Below are 23,448 nucleotides of genomic sequence, written 5' to 3' on the forward strand. Positions count from 1 at the left end.
TGAAGGTGGATTCTTTACCAGCTGAGCCACAAGGGCAGCCCAAGGATACTGGAATGGGTAGCCTATCCCTTCTCCAGGAGCTCTTCCTGACTCAGGAATTGAACTGGGGTCTCCTGCATTGCAGGCGGATTCCTTACCAACTGAGCTATCAGGGAAGCCCCGATAAATATAATAAGAACATATGCAATTTTTTAAAGTTAAAAAGCATTTTTACCCACCCCCACCCCACATATAAGCAAAACCAGGCAAGCATATACCAAAGCAAGCTTGGGAGTATTTGTTCAACATCATTGTGATGTTTATAACTTGACTGAAGTTTCTCTAAGTATCCTACAAATTAGAGGTCTTCATTTGCAAAGAGCTCTTGGGCCCTGGCCACTCTAGTTGGTTCAAAAGTAAACATTTGTGCTAATCAGAGCTTCTGAGGATCAATACTTTTTATCTGAACTGTTGGGAAAGGAGATTCCTGCTTCAATAAAAATATTCTGCTGTACTATGCTTAGTCGCTCAGTCATGTCCCACTCTTTGAGATCCCATGGATTGTAGCCCACCACGCCCCTCTGTCCATGGGGATTCTCCAGGCAAGAATACTGAAGTGGGTTGCCATGCCCTTCTCCAAGGAATCTTCCCAACCCAGGGGTTGAACCCAGGTCTCCCACATTGCAGGTGGATTCTTTACCAGCTAAGCTACCAGGGAAGCCCTGATAAAAATAGTTTTCCTTTAATATGAAAACACAGTTTGTATTACTCTTAGTTTATAATTATACAAGTCCCACAAAGAACTTTGAAGGAAATAGCCAATTCTATCGGGTGTGGAAATAATAAAATATTATGCTGATTAATATATCTTTCAGTGCTAACAGTCATTAGTTCTAGAACTCTCTCCTTACTTTTGCTTCTTTATGGAAATCACATCTATAATTGGCTTGGCCTTTCTATTGCAAAATATAGAGCTGCTGCTGCTGCTAAGTTGCATCAGTCATGTCCAACTCTGTGCGACCCCATAGACGGAAGCCAAATATAGAGCAGACAATCTTAAATACAGAACATCTTACCTTGCTTATTGACCAACTCAGTTATTTCCTAAATTTCTCCTCCCTTTTGTGGTATGAAAGAATAAGGCTAGTGTTTGGCTCTGTGGTTTATTTTTTGAGTCTCTCATACCTAAATTTCTTTTGTCCAAGGTCTCTTAACCCATATAGTCAAAACCTGTCAGTTCAGTCGCTCAGTCGTGTCTGACTCTTTGCAACCCCAAGGACTGCAGCATGCCAGGCTTCCCTGTACATCACCAACTCCAAGAGCTTACTCAAACTCATGTCCATCAAGTCAGTGATGCCATCCAATCATCTCATCCTCTGTTGTCCCCTTCTCCCCCCACCTTCAATCTTTCCCAGCATCAGGGTCCTATCAAAAGAGTCAGTTCTTTGCATCAGGTGGCCAAAGTATTGGAGTTTTAGCTTCAGCATCAGTCCTTCCAATGAATATTCAGGACCAGTTTCCTCTAGGATTGACTGGTTGGATCTCCTTGCAGTCCAAGGGACTCTTAAGAGTCTTCTCCAACACCACAGTTTGAAAGCATCAGTTATTCGGCACTCAGCTTTCTTTATAGTCCAACTCTCACATCCATACATGACTATTGGAAAAACCATAGCTTTGACTAGATGGACCTTTGTCAGCAAAGTAATGTCTCTGCTTTTTAATATGCTGTCTAGGTTGGTCATAGCTTTTCTTCCAAGGAGCAAGCATCTTTTAATTTCATGGCTGCCGTCACCGTCTGCAATGATTTTGGAGTCCCAAAAAATAAAGTCACTGTTTCCATTGTTTCCCTATCTATTTGCCATGAAGTGATGGGACCGGATCACTTCTGAAATGCCAATACTTTGGCCACCTGATGTGAAGAACTGACTCATTTGAAAAGACCCTGATGCTGGGAAAGATTGAGGGCGGGAGGAGAAGGGGACTACAGAGAATGAGATGGTTGGATGGCATCACCGATCTGATGGACATAAGTATGAGTAAGCTCTAGGAGTTGGTGATGTACAGGTAAGCCTGGCATGCTGCAGTCCAGTGGGGTCACAAAGAGTCAGACACGACTGAGTGACTGAACTGAACTAATGGGACCAGATGCCATGATCTTAGTTTTCTGGATGTTGAGTTTTAAGCCAACTTTTTCACTCTCCTCTTTCACTTTCATCAAGAGGCTTTTTAGTTCTTCTTCGCTTTATGCCATAAGGGTGGTGTGATCTGCACATCTAAGGTTATTGATATTTCTCCCCGCAATCTTGATTCCACCCTGTGCTTCATCAAGCCCGGCATTTTGCATGATGTACTCTGCATATAAGTTAAATAAGCAGGATGACAATATACAGCCTTGACATACTCCTTTCCCAATTTAGAACCAGTCTGTTGTTCCATGTCCAGTTCTAATCGTTGCTTCTTGACCTGTATACAGATTTCTCAGGAGGCAGGTCAGGTGGTCTGGTATTTCCCATCTCTTGAAGTATTTTCCACAGTTTATTGTGATCCACACAGTCAAAGGCTTTGGCATTGTCAATAAAGCAGAAGTAGATGTTTTTCTGGAACTCTCTTGCTTTTTCGATGATCCAACGGATTTTGGCAATTTGATCTCTGGTAACAAAAAGTAATTATGTAAGGGGAAGTTTAGATAATATTATGATGCTGATCATTGGCATTTTAGAAACTCAGATAGTCATGTGTTCCAAGTGAATTCACACTCATGACTGAATAGCATTGAAAAAACTGTATTTGTATTTCAGTATTTATAACATCCTTGAACCATTTTGTTTGAGTTTATTTTTTTCCACCTGGTATCCTCTCTTCCCTATTCCTGATATACTAACACCTGAGATTCCAAGAGGACTCACTTTTCCCTACTTTTCTTACTTTTTATTATTTTTTATTTTTAAAATTGCAATAATGATGGTGTACAATGCTATATGTTAAGGTGTAGAACATAGTTATTCATGATTTTTAAAGCTATATTCCATTTATAGTTAGTATAAAATACTGGCTGTATTCCTTGTGTTGTACAATATATCATTGTAACTAATTTATTTTAAGCATACTAACTTGCATTTCTTAACCCCATGCCTATGTTGCTCCTTCCCCTCCCCCAGGATTGGTAACCCCTAATTTGTTCTCTGTGTCTGTAAGTCTGTTTCTGTTTTGTTGTATTCACTAGTTTGTTGTATTTTTTAGCTTCCACATATAAGTGGTATGACACATATCACTTCATTCTTTTCTGTCTGATTTATTTTCCTTAGGATAATGCCCTCCAAATCCATCCTGTTGTTGCAAGTGGCAAAATTTGATTCTTTTTTTTTAATGCCTTTTTACCTTCATGTGGACATATAGATGTGGGTATGCATTTATATGTGTTGTATGAATACATGTATACATTAATGGATATGCATAATCATACAAACCCATGTGTAGTTCATAATACTTTTATATTATTCATAATATTTTATATTATTTTATGTTGCTATATGTTTCTGACTTAGGTGGGAGAGGGATTTTTTAGTACCTTTCCTGGCTCAGTCATAGAACATTCTTCTAATTAGTTCAATAAACTCACTGAATATTTATATAATTGCAGAGCTGATATTCAGCCAGTATTTACCAGTACAGTCATACCATTTCTATAGCCAGCACTAATTTTATGGTTGTTCATTCTGCTTGACCAGTGTGCATGCCATACTCACAGGTGGAATTAGCAGCATGACTATATTCTTATACCGCCCATCAAAACCATGTCTCCAGACTCCAGATGAGTCTCTCTGTGACCCAGAATCTAATCCCACGTGTTCAGAGAACATTCCTGCTTCCCCCAGACATGGCTCACAATAATCAAAGCTGAAAGGAGCATGTTCTTTTCCTGGAAAGGAAAGGTGAAGAGTAGAACTCTTGTCTCCGTATACCCGCAGCAGACTGAATGCAGGATAAGTTTTTAAACAGAGTTGCGTGTTTAAGGTCTCTTATCCTCAATTCGGTCCCAAACAGAGAGCCAGACCCTTGGTCTCTTTTTGCCTTTGAATTTTTATAGGATTGAAAACAAAATTTTGGAATTTCTGCTCCTATTACCTTGTGTTAATATCTGAATTCACTGTATTCATATATGAGGGTCAAGGAACAAGGAGCAGTGTGTCTCTTGGCAGAGAAGTAGAAGGATGCCTCACCTTCAGGGATACACATTGGAATGGGGCAGGTTGATGACAGTAGACCTTGCCTGTATCTTCCATCAAGTTAAGTCTATCAGAATTCAAGTCACACACAGTAGTTTCCCTCAGCTGAAAGAATAAAGGTTTGAGTACCTTAATCTGATTTACAAGCATATATTTTTAATTTAAAATGTGTAATTTTTAAATAGTGAGGACATAAGTAAATAGGGAAAATAGAAAATGGGTATTCCTTACCCACCTGAAAATTGGAATCAAAGAGTCACACCTTTGATGCCCTTGTAGAACAGGCTCATGGAAAGCAGGAGTGAAATTATCTGCAATGAGAGCATCTTCCTTGGACCGAGGACTTGTTCATGAACAATCCTGATGGGACCATGTGTGGGAAGAGTTACCTAGTATTCCATGTGTGAACAGGCTGGGTAAACTGTGTCATGGCTCTGTGGGATGCTGAGGTCAAGGTTGGCTAGTTCAAGGTGATGTACAGTTTTTCAAGGACATGCACAGCTGTCCACATCCTAGGACTGAATCCTTTTTGTTGTGTTTGCAGATGCTTCTTCCAGGAATCTAACTTATTTGAGAAATTTTGCACCATATGAATAATGCCCCAAGGCTTTCAAAGAGAAAAACATGTGCACCTCGATGCAAAGATATATGGATTTCAGTGCAAAACATTCCAGTGGGGAGATTTTAAAAATTAATTTGTATTTGAGGCAGCACAATATGGAGTATTTGAGGCATTTAAGAATTTTAAATATGAGGGAGTGTGCTGAATGAGGAAGCTCTTCATTTGAAATAGTATATCAGAGTTTAGAACAGGTGGGGAAACTCAACTTTCTTTTTTTAATGAAGAAAATGTTGCAAAATTGAGTTTTGCTTTGCCCACATAGGAGCACTAAGAAACCAAAGCAGCAGCCTTCAACTCCGCTAAAGAGCTCTGAATATGCAATATTGCAGTCACTTCTGCACATTCAATGCAAGCCACCATGTGTGTTTGTAAACAACTAAAAGACCCAACTAATCTTGAACAATACACAAATGAGCCATCTTTGAGAATGCCAGTCGCCTGCTAATAACTTTCTAAAATTGCTCTCCAGCACTAATTGAAATCATAAATCCTTATCACATTCAAAGCCCAACCACTGTATACCATTAGCTCACCACGGTTCTTAATCTTCTTCTTCTGGGGCACTTTCTTGCTGTATCCTTCCTCTTGGAGCAGCCACATTTATTATTACAGTTCAAACACCTGGCAGCATCCCTGCTGGAGAGCTATATAACATCTTTCTAAGCAAGTCACTATGAGGGCATGCTTAATAGGAACATCTACCCCAATCCCATTGGAACAAGGTCAAAAAATGTCAGAGAAATGTATTTTTGCTCATTTCATCCTAGATGCCTGTAGATAACACAGATCGAAAGAATATTTAAATTCTGTTTTGTTAAGACAGGCTACTTCTGTTATATAGTGGAGCAGGTAGGAGGTTATGGTTGCCTCTAGACAATTTGCCAGACAAGAAAAATGGCTTTGCAGACCATCTGACAGCTTTATTCTTGTGGCTCTGGCAGAAAAATAGGCAAAAAAGATTGCAGAGGCGGCTGAGTGGAATACAACACAACAGTTCAGAAAAATATTAACTGGTTGTAAAATGAGTGGGAGGATGTAGTAAAGGAACTGGCATTTCAGTTATATAAAACCACTTATTATAACATTTTTATAGCCAAATTATACTCCTTTTCTGTGCAGTATCTTTGGGTCTGTTGCCCGGAATAGATGGGAAAGAATCTTTCTACAAGGCAAGGAATGTTTATGTAGAAAGAAAGAGAAGGAGCAGCTATGAATCATTTTATGGATGAATTATGTTTATTATCTCAAGAAAGATCCCCTGAAAGTCTAGATCTGATTTTACAGTGGACTGTGTGCTTTTACAGATCTGTTCTGGGCCCATTTATTCGTCTGTATAACCACTCCTGGGCCTTCTAATGGACACTTGTAATTAATGTGGAATGCTCTGATACTTGTATCAAGATGAGTCCACTTGGAGTCTTAAAAAGCTGAAACAACAATGAATACCTTGAAGTGAAAAAGACAGACTCCATAAAGTTTTTCTGAGATGACGGCCCACCTGATAGAGTCATCTTCAGTTCATCGCTTTTAACCAGCCTCTCTCATTAAACACAGAAGAGAAATCGCCCTCTCAACTCTCTTGTAAGAGTAATAAGGACTTGTACATTTCCTGACAAAGCTCTTTTTTTTTTTTTTTGGCATAAAAAGTGAAGAACACAGACCATGCACCCTCAGCAATAGTACATCTTGTAGTTGTAAGTAGTGTCTGTTCAAAGAGAAAAATCCGTAATGAAATACTTGGGAAAATACAGGCTGATACAGGATTAAGTAGCTTTTCATCCTGCAGGACTTCTCAGGTCTTTGGATATTCTAATATACATTTCAGATCTTTAAGACAGGAATATATGCATTTCTGATATTTATTTTACCACAGAGATCTTTATTTTATGGAAACTAACATGTAGCCAGTGTTCCTTTGGATACTGTAAAGAGTAATGCACTTTTACACAAGACTCTCTTGTATAAAAGAGTCCTGGATAAAAAGTCCTGATATTTTTAAGTATCAGGCAGATTTAAATATTTGCATTTTAAATTTTTTAGAGTTCTCCGTTGTCTCCATTCATCATAGAATAATGATCAATGCCTTTATTTATTTACATTCAAAAAAACAGATGATCCAGTCTTGTATTTTCTCCCTTTATGACCCATTATGGAGCTTTCTTTGCCTCTCACACTGTAGTCCAATTTGGTCCTTGCTTTTCTCTGTATGTACTTTGTACCTCTTGCCTCTATATCCTTGAAGACAATACTTCCTCTTTCTGGAACAAGCTATCTCTTACTTCTACCTATTTGGGACCTAGACATTTTTCCACAATCATGCCAAATGCCACCTTCCACAAATCCTTTGGTTTTGCATTTGGAAATCATTCTTTCCTGCTTTAGTGTTTGCTATTGTATTTGGAGTGGACCTCAGCTATAGCTTACATCAGCCTTCCTGTGTTCTGATTGTTTGCTAATTTCTTCTGCATACATATGAGTTGTTTGAGGCCAGGGACTACGTAGTCTTGTCTTGTTTGTCTTTGGCCACAGAGCCTGTTACATTGTCAAAACAGAATCTAGGTCTAGCTAAATTGAGATATTTAACCCCCAATCCTCATTTTTACTTGGCTTTCTCTCTTCAGCTTCCCTGCAATGTTTTTGAAATGGGCCAGACCATTGGATGATGGCATGTTCCACCTTAGAGCTGGCCTAAAACCGCCCTTGCAAGTCTGAGTGTACTGTGCTTTGCTTCAATGTTACACTGTCTATTTCATACATCCATGGCTGACAAGGTGCTCCTGACTGGGGGACAAATTTCTCAGGACTTTGCAGTTTACCTGCAGAATTGCTCTACACGCATAAGGCTGAGCCTACAGGGAGGAGAGGCAGTTGAACTTACAGGAGGTCTAATTTGCCCTCTGTTTCAGGTCTAGCAAACACACATGTGCACAGGTGTGTCCCTGATGAAGATGCTGTCTCAAGGTTCTTCCTTTACTCAGGCTTTGAAGCCCTTCCTGATGACATTCAGGATGACAGAGCCCATATAATCACAGTCTTCTCAGCTTTTGTTCCATGAGACTCCTTCACCGAGTACTGGCTTAGCTCTGTGCGAGTTCACTCTCATAGAGGCTGGTGGCAGAACTCATTTCCCATGGCTGTGGAACTTGTGGCAGTTCACTTCTTCTTCAAAGTCAACAATAGAGTGAAAGAAACAGACTCCAGTAAGATTACACTGCAGTGTGATCAACACGTCCCATCCCCTTTGCCTTGTAACACTGGTTGTAAGCCCAGTCAAAGGTCCCGCCCACCCTTGAGGGGAAGGGATCACACAAATGTATAGATATGGCTGCCGTCTTACTGCCTGTCCTCCAACAAGAGGGATGATAGCAATAGCAGTGGTTTCATGGGTTGTTGTGGCGATTAAACGAATTAATACAGAAAAAGTGCCCAGTACTTAGTATGTGTCCTGTAAGGGTTTTCTGTTTCTAATCAGACCTGTGAATGGAAGAGCAAGCTGGGTTGGAATAAGTGAATGAATGAATGAGTGAATGGGGATACATACAAGATTTATAACTGGGTAGATTTCCCAAGCAAGCTCTTTGCACAGGCTGAATTCCCCAGTGGTTTCAGATCAGCATCTGTGAGCTCTGTCGTGGGTGGTGTTGAATGTCAACTGTAGGTGGGTATTACTTGCCTTAGTCATCTGTAACTAATTTCAGACACACTCTGTTTTCAGGCAAATGTCGGTAATTGCCATTTTTGCTAATTGTGAGAATGACTTGTTTGCCATCTTCTCTCACAACTCTAAGAATGTGAGTTGGGAATCAAGGAGTGAGCTTGAATGAATTGGCTTCCTCCTGTGTGAGAAACTGAGGTATCAGTTTGGTGCCACACGCTGGCTTGTAGGCAGAGTTCAGACAATCATAGAACTAGGAATCAGCTCAGAAATGTTGTGGCCAAGCACAGACTCCCTGGTCCACAGACAAAGTATACAAAGAATGAATTTCCTTATTTCAGCTGAATGCATTTTCTGTGCCAGACTTTGTGCTAGTTGCTCAGGGAACAAAGGGAAGGAAATGGACAAAAATCATGCTTGTGGAATTTTTACTGTATGATTCCTGAATTCTTTGACATGCCTTCCATTGAAAGGGAGGAGGAATTTATGTGTCCTCTCCTTGAATCTGGGCTCTATGATTGTTCACAAATAGCCTATGGCAGAAATGATGCTGTGCCAGTTTCTAGTCCCAGACATTAAGGAATTTGCAGCCTCCATTCCCTACCTCCATGCTTGCTCTTGAAACCTAGTCACCATCCCGTCATGGAGAGGCCCTGTGCAGATGAAATGATAGCCAGAATCACCTGCCAGCCATGTGAGGGTGCCATCTCAGAAGTGTATCCTTCAGTACCAATAGAACTGACGCTACATGGAAAAGGGCTGAACTGTTCTTATGAGCTCCACCCAAATTATCACTGTTGTTTTGAGTTACTACATTTTGGGCTAGCTTGTTCTGCAGCAGTAGATAGCTGGGACAATGCCCTTACAGTCTGAAAGAGGAAACAGAGACTAGTCAAAGCCTCAAGCTGGCAACCTATATCTATATGATGAGATCATTGCTCTGCAGGATAAGAACATCTGTGAGACCATCAAACTAGGAGACTCTGACTTTGGTTGTACAGCCAGAGAGGGTTTCCCTGAAGTAATGCTTGAGCTGAGATTCAAAGAAGCTAACTGGGTGAAGGTGAAGCAAGAAAGAGCTGTGGCAGGGCCTCATGGTATGCAGGAGCACGAGATATTTGAAGAGGGAAGAAAATTAGCATGAACTGGGGGGAGATATAGGATGCAGGGGGTAAATCAAGGAGCTGCCGTCAAGATGGGCAGCCTCCAGGTGTTAGAGTGGGCTGGCCCTCATGTCAAGCAGTACTCTGTGTTCTCACAGGATGAGACTGTAGGGCTCACAGGCATGTGTCAGATGAGTGGGAGGGAGAGTGGAGAAACTTAACAGGGGATTTGGTAAAATTTGTGCATCTTTGCCTACAAATGCAACTCATTGTGAGTGACCTCAGTGATGGTCTGAGGTGGGGGTGCTTGATTCAGTAAGAAATTGCTTCCTGACAGGAGAAAGGCTGAAAGACTTTTTCTGAAGAGTTCTAACTCCTTTTCCAAGCTGCTTTTCTCAGCTGACCTAATTCAGTAGCAGTGTCTCCAGGAGTTTTTAATAGATTCACAGGGACTAGTGTTTCACAGACTGTTCTCTATTTTTACATCTTTACAGTGAAGACATTCTTCCTTACAGCTAAGCATATTTGCTGGAAATTTGGGCTGCTATCTCTCTTGCCTCTATCTCTTGCCTCTGTTTAGACAAGAAAACATAGAACACAGGCCTTGACATGTATTTCATTCATGTGTGTGAGAACAGTTGCTTCCACTCTGTTCTGTCCTCCAACTTTTACAATTGTCCCTTATCTTTCAGGCAGCATCTCCTGCCTTAACCCTCAGATTCACCCCTTCCTTCCTTCCCACACCCACAGCATGTCCATATCCCTTCAAACCTGAGCCTCAACTTCATGTGTGTGTGCTAAGTCACTTCAGTGTTGTCCAACTCTTTGAAACACTATGGAGTGTAGCCTTCTAGGCTACTCTGTCCATGAGATTCTCCAGGCAAGAATACTAGAATGGGTTGCCATGTCCTCCTCCAGGGGATCTTTCCAACCTAGAAATTGAACCCGAGTCTGTTGCATCTCCTGAAATGGCAGGGAAATTCTTCACCACTAGCACCACCTGGGAAGCCTCCAGCTTCATGTAAACAGCAAGTATGTTTTTGTGAACCAGACACTAAATACTAGGGATTTGGGAGTTGATAACTAGAATAATCTGACCAGAGCAGTGGTTCTCAACCCAAGCAGCATGTTAGAATCACTGGAAGGTGGAGGACGGAGGGAGGAAGTGAGGAGCATCAAGTATGTCAGTGCCTTTAGACCTACGCACAGAAAGCCTGATTTTATTGGTTCTTCACTATTGGAGTTGGAGGCTACAAATAAGATAGAGAAGTAAACTAGAATGATCCATGTGGTAATCAGTCAGACTCAGATACATAGGTACAAATTCATGTTTGGTTTACTACAATACAGATAGTTATGGGCCTTCCCTGGTGGCTCTAGTGGTAAAGAACCAGCCTGCCAATGCAGATCTAAGAGACACAGGTTTGATCCCCGGGTAGGGCATATCCCCTGGAGGAGGGAATGGCAACCCACTCCAGGATTCTTGCCTGGAGAATCCCATGGACAGTCGCGCCTGGTGGGCTGTAGTCTGTAGGGTTGCAAAGAGTCGTACACAACGGAAATGACTTAGCATTCACAGATAGCTACACATAGATAGATAGATGTATATATATTCACATATATCTCCTTGCTCTGCCAGCTAAGAGGAAATATTTATAGAAGCAATGAAACCCTGGTAGCAAAGAGTACATCTAGACCCAGATCTTGGTGTCTAATTCCATTTTCCAGTAAAAGGAACCAGTAATCCTTAAAGAAATGGCTGATGTTAGAATTGGGGCAGGAAATATACAAGATGAGCCTGGAGCATCTTGTACTGTCAAAAAGTCTGGAAATACCCCAAAATTGAACACCCCAAAACCCCACAATGATGAGGATATATCATAGTGGCACTGAAAAAGCTTCCGGGGCCAAGACTAAGACAATTAGAACAAGAAAGTTAAGTAGTACTGGATTATAACTCAAAGTATAAATATCCATGAATGAGTTCATACTGGCATACATAAACGACTCAGTAAACAAATAAATGGGAAGAAGAGAGAAATCAGAGAACTCTCCCATCAGAAGAATTCCAAACAATCTACAGTTATACTTTCCTCTTGAGGGGAAACCTAACTCCTCATTTTTTAAGTGTGGCCTGTGCATAGTGCATAGTTACAGAAGTATTTACAGTATGCACAGGGAGGAAGAGAATAACTTAACAGGAAAGAAATCTGACAAATAGCACCTCAGCCAGCAAGGTAATCAAGGTTAACATCAATAACGGCAAGTCTTGCTGAGTGATCTACCACTGACACAATATGGTGCAAATGGTACTTTACCTCTGTCATCTTCCTCCTAAAAAAAAAAAAAAAGCCTTAACTTCAGACTCATCATGAGGAAAAATCAGACAAATCCCATTTGAGTGACAGTCTATAAAATACCTAACTCCTTGAAACTGTCAAGGTCTTAAAAAACAAGGGAAGTCAGAGAAACTGTCATAACCAAGAGGAGCCTAAGGAGACATGGCATGCCATGCAAAGTGGCATCCTTCTCTAAGTAACAGTTTTCTTTAACGGAATTGAGAAGGATTTAGTTGAAGCAAAAAAGAAGTATATTGAAATCAATTTTTATTAGATGGTATCTAATAACATCACTGTCAGTGATTTGGTATTCTTCTAGATATATATTTTTTAATTTTCCATTATAAAATTGGAATCATGCATCACCTACCATTTTGAAACCTGTTTTCACAAATGGTCAGTTAAAAATTTTCTCCCATTCTATAAATAATTTTAAAGCATAAAATGAGAACTTTAATAGCTGGATGACGTTAATTGCTAAATTTGCTCAAAAATACAGGGAAGGAAGAAAAAAGGCAGAATAAAGGGTAAGGAAGAGTAGAAGTAGTCTTAGGTGGTAACAATGGCTGCAGCATTGATGTCAGGAGTGCTTGATTCTGGTGGGAGTTTGGCAGGCAGAGGGAAAACTAGTTCTTCTTGCTCCTCTAAATCCACTTTTCTGCGGACAAAAGGCTCTAGAGAGATCATTTCAATGGTTCTCATTTTCTACTGCAAATGAGGAGGAAGGCTATTTACCAGCAAGTTGAACAGCTTCTTCAGTGCCATGTTTTTTCTCTGTCTCATTAGATGGATATTCCCAGGCTTAGAAATTAGTTGGTGGTACTGGACAATGCAGTTAGGTCTTTTTAGAGTTCCAGCCTTTTCAGTTCAGAACCACTTCCTGGCCCATTTTTTAAATGATAGAGTGTGTCTAGGAAAGAACTAGTTGAGAGAATACTGGTTTCCCTGCCTGTACTCAACGTATATTAAAAGTATACAAAAAGTAACCAGTATGATATGGCAGTTGACCCCATGATGCAAATCCTCCATCAGTCTCTGTGCTTCCTCCCCCAAAATCAAATTCCACAGTGCCTAGGCGTACTCTTTGTTCACAGAACAAATTGTACTTGAGATATACTAGGATATACTAATCTTGGCCTGGGTTAGGTTGCCTAGGTTTACATAGTTAGCACAATGCTTATATTTTTTTGTTAACCACAATCTCTTCTCCTTTTGGACATTTGGAAGAAAAACTGAAGGGAAACTTTGTTTGAGTGGGTTGCTGTGAGTGGAGAATTATTTTTGGCTGTCATAACAAGGACATTTAGAAAACAATGAGGGAGTGAGGGAGGCAGTCACGAAAATGTGGGACCAGTGTGGATTTGGGGGTTTTGAGTAGTATGTGGGTGACTCTGACATTTGAGAACTTTTATCTGGGGTGGATTACAGATGAAAAATTATACATGTAGGCATTTTAATTGGCATTTAGTAATGCCAAGTCAATAAGCAATTCAATATGGTGGAAAAAAAATCCATAAGTTGATCTGTCCTTTTGAGAAAGATCATAGATCATATTAAGAAGTATTTTGAGGTGTTAGGCAATGGCACCCCACTCCAGTACTCTTGCCTGGAAAATCTCATGGACGGAGGAGCCTGGTAGGGTGCAGTCCATGGGGTTGCTAAGAGTCGGACATGACTGAGCGACTTCACTTTGACTTTTCACTTTCATGCATTGAAGAAGGAAATGGCAACCCACTCCAGTGTTCTTGCCTGGAGAATCCCAGGGACAGGGGAGCCTGGTGGGCTTCCGTCTCTGGGGTCGCACAGAGTCGGACACGACTGAAGCGACGCAGCAGCAGCAGCAGCAGGTAATATATATGGTCACTGAAAACCAACCATTTTGAAATGCTAGAACTTCCAATTTATGGTGTTTTGTTTTTTTTGTTTGTTTTTTTTTGCTGTAAGAAAAATTTCAGAGTCCTGTGAGTCCATCTTAAATTCCACCCCAGGAAGGTTAGTTAGAGAAATAATTTAAGGCTTTTCTTAAAAATTACGTTAACTCTGTAGAGATTGGATGACTAAGTCACATAGAGAGAAAGAGGTATGATGGTTTAGATTCATTACTGTGTTGCTATGTAACCACAGAAAAATGCAAAATCATAAGCAATTACATGTCAGTGTGGTAAGTGATGGTAATGTAGGAACAGAAATTTGGGGTTCAAATCCTTGCTTCTTCACTTTTTAGCTTTGTGACTGCAAGCAAATCAGAGAACTTTTCTGAACTTCAGTCTCGTCTTCTATAACATGAGGTGGTTGTGCTGTGTGCTGTGCTCTGCTCAGCTGGCTTCAGTCGTGTCTGACTCTTTGTGACCCCATGGACTGTAGCCCACCAGGCTCCTCAGTCTGTGGGATTCTCCAGGTAAGAATACTGGAGTGGGTTGCCATGTCCTCCTTCAGGGGAATCTTCCCAACCCAGGGATTGAACCTGCATCTCTTGCATCTGCTGCATTGCAGGTGGGTTCTTTACCCCTGAGCCACCAGGAAAACCCCATAAAATGAGGATACTGATAATGAATGCAAGCCTTACAATCTCTACTGTGTGGTCATAAGAATGAAACAAGAAAGATATAGAAGCCTGATGTAGAAAATTTAATTACAATATTAAATGCTGGCAGAGACCCCAAATTGGTGTTGCTCTGTAGTTCTAGTTCTGATCAAGAGAGATTTAAAAACTCAGAAATGTATTATTTAATAGTAAGTTGTTTTCTGGTGTTATTGTTATTCACACAAAGCCAGGCTAATGCTGTCCCTAGGGCAAAAGGAAGAGTTTTGTCTGTAGGCAGTGTCCTATGTTGGAGGAAGTCTTGCAGAAGACGTGACCACCAATTGACCTGTGAACTGGACTTGGGCAGACAGAGGCTCCGCACACCTGCCTGTACCTTTGGAATCCCTATTTTCCCCACAGTGTGAAGTATCCTCAAGAGACTAAGGTGGTATTGAGACCATGTGGACTGAATATGTAACTGAATCCAGTTTTAAGGTCTCACATAAACTTTAAAGATTTGGCAGGTGGTTACAGAGATCTCCTTGTCTTGCAGTCACTCAAGCCTCAGAAGTAAATTTCCTTGCTTGTTGAAACCTGCCACCTACTAATCTGGAGTAATCTGCCTCTTTCTTTGGTCTCTGTGCCCTCTGTGTAGGGGGCCAGTTTGCCAACCAACACCCCACCAGGGTGGCAAGGAAGTATTCAGAAAGGTTAAGGGGTTTGCAGATGAAGGCTTGATGGGGCCCGGCACTCTGTTGCAGGAAGAGAGGTTGGTTGTGGTCACAGCAGTAGGTCTTGAATTGTGAGGTGGTGCAGTGAATCAGGCCTTGGCCAGTATTCCGTTTGGGCTAAGGGCTAGGGAAAGGAATTCTTCCCCATAAGACCCTCTCCATGAATAACCATGAAGTCCTTACCAAGAAGGCAACATCGACTAGGCCAGACTCCACAGCTCTGATATGAAAAAGAGGCCAAAGGTCCTACAAGCAGAGCTCCCAGGACATGGATTGTAACACCTTCCCCCATTTCCTATGGTCACTTAAATCTTTCTAATTTACACAATTTTGTTTTATATCTTCCACTACTAAAGTGTGAGTTCCTTGAAGAGAGGTGTGTGACTTGGTCATTAGGAGGAAAGCACGTGGCAATTAAAGATAAAATACTTGATTTGGAATTGAAAAAATCAAGTGCAAATCTCATCTCCAAGCAGTGAGGTTCTCCAAATTTATTATCTGTATCACTTTAGGCAGTCACTTCAGTTCAGTCGCTCAGTTATGTCCAACTCTTTGTGACCCCACGAACTGCAGCACACCAGGCCTCCCTATCCATTAACAACTCCCAGAGTATACTCAAACTCATGTCCACCCAGCCATCTCATCCTCCGTCGTCCCCTTCTCCTCCTGCCCTCAATCTTTCCCAGCATCAGGGTCTTTCCAGAAGAGTCACCTCTTCGCATCAAGTGGCCAAAGTACTGGAGTTTCAGCTTTAGCATCATTCCTTCCAATGAACACCCAGGGCTGATCTCCTTTAGGATGAACTGGTTGGATCTCATTGCAGTCCAAGGGACTCACAAGAGTCTTCTCCAACACCACAGTTCAAAAGCATCAATTCTTCGGCGCTCAGCTTACTTTCTAGTCCAACTCTCACATCCATACATGACCACAGGAAAAACCATAGCCTTGACTAGACGGACCTTTGTTGGCAAAGTGATGTCTCTGCTTTTGAATATGCTATCTAGGTTGGTCATAACTTTCCTTCCAAGGAGTAAGTGTCTTTTAATTTCATGGCTGCAATCACCATCTGCAGTGATTTTGGAGCCCCCCAAAATAAAGTCTGACATCGTTTCCACTGTTTCCCCATGTATTTGCCATGAAGTGATGGACCAGATGCCATGATCTTAGTTTTCTGAATGTTGAGCTTTAAGCCAACTTCTTCACTCTCCTCTTTCACTTTCATCAAGAGGCTCTTTAGTTCTTCACTTTCTGCCGTAAGGGTGGTGTCATCTGCATATCTGAGGTTATTGATATTTCTCCCAGCAATCTTGATTCCAGCTTGTGCTTCCTCCAACCCAGCGTTTCTCATGATGTACTCTGCATATAAGTTAAATAAGCAGGGTGACAATATACAGCCTTTCCTCTTTGGAACCAGTCTGTTGTTCCATGTCCACTTCTAGCTGTTGCTTCTTGGCCTGCATTCAGATTTCTCAGAAGGCAGGTCAGGTGGTCTGGTATTCCCATCTCTTTTAGAATTTTCCAGTTTGTTGTGATCCACACAGTCAAAGGCTTTGGCATAGTCTATAAAGCAGAAAGGTCTTAAACCCCTTGAGGCTTATTTTCTGTTTCTGAATATTGTAGCCTCTAATGGGATAATTCAGGTTTTTTTTTTTCTTTTCAAGTTTACTTAATATTTACACTATATGCTGAAAAATGTATACTTCATACCTTATATGTATTCACTCATGAAGACTCAGTGAGGTGCAGTATTATTCCATTGTGCGGATACAGTCATTGACCGTCTTGCAGAAATAGCTCCAGGCTCAGTCACTGGTTGTTCTCAGCTCTTTTCTATTTAAATTTTCTCCTTAGGTATCCTCATCTGCCCTTGTGGCTTTAAATATCATCTGGATGCTACGGATTTCCAACTTAATATATCAAGCCCAAACCACTCCCCTGAACCTGGGACCCACATACCCAGCTGCCCCCTCAATATCTAATAGGTATCTGAATTCGACCTAGGGTGAGCCCCTGGTATTCCTCTTAAATATACTTTATTGCAGTTATACCTTCTTAATGAGTAACTCTGTTCTTTCAATTGCTCAACTCAAAAACCTTGGAGTTATCCACGAACCCTTAGTCTGACCTCCCACATTCAGTCTTTCAAAAAATCTTGTCAACTCTACCTCTAGACCCCTCTCGTCTGGGTTTCTTCTTCAACTTCTGTCCCAGCCACCATCATCTCTTACCGGATTTATTGCAAGGGCCTCCTGACTGGTCTCCCTGCTTCTGACCTTGAGCCATGATGGTCTGTTCTCAACACAGCAGCCAGGGAGATGCTGCTGGAAGGTGATTAGAAGATGTGTCCCCTGGGCTCTGCACCCGCTGATGGCTGCCCATCTCATCAGAGTAAAGTCCCGAGTCCTCATGTGATGTGAGGCCCAACATGACTGCTCCCTCCGCTTGGCCCAGGGCTCTATCCTCTACCAGCTTGGCCCTCCTGGGTCCTTCACCAGCCTTCTTGTGGCCTTGATGTTTCTCCAACACACCAGGCACATTTTTTCCTCAGAACCTTTGTGCTCATGGCTCCCCCTACCTGGAATTCCCTGCTCCCAGATACCTGTGTGGCTCCTTCACTCACTTTCTTCAGGCTCGCTCATGCCTTCTCAGCAAGGTCTGCCCTGGCTGCCCTTTCTAGAACACCAGCTCTGAAACACCCCTCCCCATTCCAACCCCCTTCCCTGACCGACCTTTTCCTAACACCCATCATTGCCTAAGTTATTATGTACTTTGTTTATAGTAGATCTTTCCCTCCAGGATGAAAACTCCACAAGAACATACGGGTCCCCCAGTGTCCAGAACTGGCCATGACACTTAAGTGTCCAGTACATATATTTGGAATCAGTGAATAGGGAAACTAAATTTTAATCTCAGGAAGATTAAGAAATTGTCCACACTCAAAAAGATCTAAACAGGCACTCAGAGAGTTCAGTTCTCTCAGAGATGGGGAAAGGCAGGATTCAGGCCCCACAGAGACTCTGGTTCACTCATTTCTGAAAGCCCCTGAAGTACTCTTCTTGCCAAAGAAGTGTTTTTTTAGAACTCTGAACAAAGATGCCCGTGAATAAGACCCGCTGGGATGCCTGGCGCATAGCAGGCTGACAATGCTAACTCCTGGAGTTCCAAATTCATAGCCCTTGACATGGCCTGTCAGCTTTCACTGCCTTCAATTCTAAATTCGTATGATCTTACCATAATTAGCTCAGTTTTTGTCATTCCACAACTGCTAAGTATGCAGTGGCTGTGGTGTGTTATGGCTTCTCTTGGAAGCAGATGACATATCATGAAATATTTATTAAAAAAAACAAGTGCAGGCTTTCTTAATTATTACCACTGACTGCTTTCCCCTCCAAGTCCAGGAGAGGTGAGTCTGTGTTTGACAGAACTGCTTGAATATGATAATTTCCTTTTGATCTTTCATTTTCCTCCTATGCATTAGGGCGTACTTTGTGGCTTCTTTGAAAATCTCCACTCAGCCTCACTGGCTGCTAGTTTATTTTCCCCATTCTGCACTGCCTTTTGCTTTATCATTTACACTTCTTAGGCTGTTTCAGATGAATAAATATTGCTCCAACTGCTCTAGCTTAATAAAACTATTATTGCTCTTTAACTCTCTGTGCTAGAATTAGCCAGAAATTACGCACTAGGGTTGTTTCCTGTTTTGTGTATTAATATTAAAAAAAAAATTTCTTTCTCTGGGATCCCTAAAGTTTATTCTTGGGAGTGGAGAGACAGATCTTTGGACAAGAGTCCATGACTTCAATTCATTGCCACAGAGGACCCATTTGTCACTTAAAGGTATCACTAGTTCTTGAGTGGGCAAGTCAAGTTAGAAAGTGAGTGTGCTTCAGCTTTTCACAAGCCCCTTGCTACTCCTAGGAGAAAGATAGCTGTTGAATTCACTTGGTCTTCCTCTTGTGTTCATCCTGGGCCGAGACCTCCCTTCTGTCTCCTCCCTGTTTCTTTCCTTTTTATCTTGTCCCACACCTCCATTGTCATGTGAATACAAGAAACTTATTAAATGAATTTTCACATGTGACCAGGCGCAGGGTGCTCCACCTCCACAAAAGGTAACCAGAGAATAGAAAGCCTGTTCTTCATGAGAGTTCTAAGTTCCTTAACTAAGCAGCCGCATTCAGTCATCCCTGAAGTTTCCTTTGCCCTTTCTCCACTGTCCAAAGTCTGCTTTCTTGGAGAAGCCAAGGAAATTAGAACGGATAGAAACTTTCGCAGGAAGATCTATTCATTTATATTCATCTAATGAGGGAAGTAGAAACCAGCCCGTTTCATAGATGGAAAAGCTGAAGAACTGAAAAGGTAAGATCTAAAAATTCAGGTAAAAATTGAGGGTAATTTAGAGGGCATATTTAATACATACCAAAGAATACATGTGACACAGCAAGACATAGAATACAATAACAAAATGATTAGAATAGTATTAAACCATTGAATTTACCTCTGGATAGCCCCAGAGCTAACTACTATCCTAAATTTTGTGTTTATTATTCCTCTGCTTTTTACCAGATAGTATTAGTACTTCTGTATATATTTCTAGGCAATATATCATTAATATTTCATTTTTGTTATTTTCAAGTACTATAAATGATAACACATTGTAAGTAGTTCTGTGACTTAATTTTTTTCACTCATACAACACAACTCCATCATAACCAATACATGCTGTCAAAAAATTCAGGTACACAAAATGAAGTATTGTATTTCTTCCAGATTAATGAAATGAACAAAAACCTGAAAAGCTCATGGGCTAGAATTCTGGAAGTTCAGCTGTGTGGTTCAGATCCACTCTGATCCTGACTGCTGCTGGTGAGGGTTGCTTATTCCTTTTTGGTGTCAGTGGGGACAGTTCTGTAATCTTTATCACCATTGGGAAGTGAACCATTGACCTGCAGTGGACTGTGACGAGAATGTTTTGGATGACTAAGATTAAATTTTTTGGCAGCCGGTTTTAAATATCCTCATCAGCAAACTTCTTTCCATTCAGGACGACTTTTTTCCCACCCCCCCCCCAGATTTGTGCCACTATTTCTTGATCACTAGAGATTTGTTGACTGTATTAGTTTTCTCAAAGAACTGACTTTGACTTAACCAATCATTTCTATTTAAACGTTCTGTTTTTACTTCATTAAAAAATTTCCTCCTACTTGCCTTAAATCTATGTGGTTGTTGTTTCTCTAAGACCTTTAACTAATTGCTTATCTCACTAATTTTCAGCCTCTTCTTTTATTACGTAAGAATCTAGAGCTACACATTTTCTTGAAGTAGTAGTTTTGGTCCATTTCGCAAGTCTTGATTTGTGGTTATGTGGGTCAGGTTGGTCTAGAAATGTTTCAGTAATAAACAGCTCCTAATTCTCATTTAGTTAAAACAATAAAGGTTGTTTCTAACAAATTCCCATTTGATGCTGACAATTTTGGCTCATGGACCACACTTTAAGTCACACAGCCATGAAATTAAAAGACGCTTACTCCTTGGAAGGAAAGTTATGACCAACCTAGATAGCATATTCAAAAGCAGACATTCAAAAAGAGACATTACTTTGCCAAAAATGGTCCATCTAGTCAAGGCTATGGTTTTCCCAGTGGTCATGTATGGATGTGAGAGTTGGACTGTGAAGAAAGCTGAGTGCCGAAGAATTGATGCTTTTGAACTGTGGTGTTGGAGAAGACTCTTGAGAGTCCCTTGGACTGCAAGGAGATCCAACCAGTCCATCCTAAAGGAGATCAGTCCTGGGTGTTCTTTGGAAGGACTGATGCTAAAGCTGAAACTCCAATACTTTGGCCACCTAATGCGAAGAGTTGACTCATTGGAAAAAGACTCTGATGCTGGGAGGGATTGGGGGCGGGAGGAGAAGGGGACGACAGAGGATGAGATGGCTGGATGGCATCACCAACTCGATGGACATGAGTTTGAGTGAACTCCAGGAGTTGGTGATGGACAGGGAGGCCTGGCGTGCTGCAATTCATGGGGTTGCAAAGAGTCGGACATGACTGAGCGACTGAACTGAACTGATTTAAATTCATTCTTTCCTCCTTACGAGATGGAACATTAAGCTAGTAACAGCTATGAAATAAACAATGTATCTTAAGCTGTGAAATACATAAATATCTTCTATTCTTATATTCACTTATTCCTTTTTAAATATCTCTTCAGATACCCTTTGGGTCTTCTCTGGATGGTGTCATTTCTCCTTTCCAGGTAGGGAAATTAAGAGACAGAAAGGGCTTTCTCCACAAGGCAGTAGCAGGTGTTTGGGTCTGGATCCTGGCCTCACATGTCTTGTTCAGCTCTCTGAACCACACATGAAGGCAATTCAGTTGATGAGTTGAAGTTGATGAGCTAATGGTTACACCATTCTAGCATGCACTCCTCACTTTCCTTGACCTGCATGCCACTCCCACCTTGAAAGGCCACAACAAATTGAAATTCTTATGTATAGGCTATATCTCACAATAGCTACCATGCATCATTTAGTTTCATTAACTTTCCTCATTTGAGACATCAACTTTGGGATTTCTTATAATTCTACTTCAAGTACCTGACTCAAAGACAGCCCAGTTGAAAGTACCATTGCAACAAGAATAATGAGGATTAAGTTGACTGTTGCAATTCTCATCCCCTGAGGCCAGATGTACTGTAGTTCCTGTTCTTCCCAAGACACTAGCTTATAGGGCTTTTCATGTTCAAATGTTGAAATCTCTATTGCAGCAGGAGAGTTAAGAGAGCTTGTTTTCCAAACCTATGCCTAAGGGAACATAACGCTTGATTGTTCAAAAGGGCAGAGACATCCAAGAATAAGAAGTAGGAGAGGTCTGCCCCTGGGCAGAGATGAGTATTCTTAAGTTGCCTGCAGGGTGATCATAGAAAAGAAAAAATGTGGATTTTATGATTGTTTTCACAGTTTTTATGGACAGGGCACCCTCTTATTACCTGTGTTGAGACTGTACTAGCTCTGGCCACCATTGGTATGCTGTTGTCAAAAGGAGGGGCTTCCAGGGACTGAGGGTAAAGTTGATGAGCAAGAGATGAGCTCCACTTCCTTGGGATGATAAGGAAAAGACCATCTTCTCCCACAGAGCACCTAGGAGAGACAGACTTATTAATAAAGTTGGCATGTCTGTGTCTATAGAGTGAGCACTATATGCTGTGGCCTGGGAAGCTAAAATCCTAAAAGCAGCACAAGGCATGCACATCTCTGAATGAATTATAGGAGTTTAATCAAGAAACATCCTAGCTGCCACCCATCGTGCATATGAACATCAGAGCCTTTTCCCCAAAACTTACTAGAGTTCCATAGATTCCAGGGTATTTACACATTTCTCCAAAAACATTAAGTTTTTTTTTACCAATGTGTTCTTGGGTAAGGGGCAAAAGTGATACTAGATTTGACTCAATTTAGAAAGAGTAAGGGATATGATGTGTCTGTGTGTTAAGAGGCAAAGTCATGTCTACTATCTGTCTTGCTGGTTTCCAGCCTTATTTTTTATAATATCCGCCATGGCTTGAGGAAAGCTGAGTGATCCTTTATTCCTTGAAGCTAAGAGGGGCCAAACTGACTCAGAAAGACATTTCAAAATGAGTCTCCCTCAATCAGCTGTCTGTTGTTTCACATCAAAGGGGGAATTACCCGGTTTCACACTGAAATTAGTACCTCAGACAATGAATTACCAGCCCCAGTGCTTTCTTTCTAATGGGATCTGGCAGGCTTCCTTTCCTGTGAGACGTTCTGGGCAATACAGAGTGTTAACCTGAGCCAAGGACAGGAAGGACAGGTGGGTTCTCAGGAGAAGGGAGGGAAACAGGGAAAGAAAAAATTATATTTCCACAAACATAGGGTATTTTTTTTCTTTTCTTCCTGCTGAGCAAATGGTTTGTTTGGAAAATCTTGCATTTCCTCATAACCTGTTGGAGTCTTCTGGACAGAAGCCACATCCCTCCTGCTATGGTGAGATTTACATCTCCTGATAGTTGCTGGCCCAGCCTGTGTCTCCCAAAATAGCATCAGTGCCTCCTTGAAGTCATCATCAGGTTACAGCAGGGCTCCCATTATTCTTTAACGTAGTCTTCCAGAAACTCCTATTTGCCTATACAATGGATGGGTTGTTTTTTTTTTTAACAAAAAAGAAGTCACAATGTGGATGTTATAATCCCCAATTAAGATTCAATTCAAGGCTCTTATGAGAAAGACTTCAGTTCTTACTTTGATAATCAA

The sequence above is a fragment of the Bos grunniens genome, chromosome 22, assembly GCF_055505025.1.
Source record: "Bos grunniens cultivar Pamir isolate PY7600 chromosome 22, Bosgru_T2T1.0, whole genome shotgun sequence".
Lineage (NCBI taxonomy): Eukaryota > Metazoa > Chordata > Mammalia > Artiodactyla > Bovidae > Bos > Bos grunniens.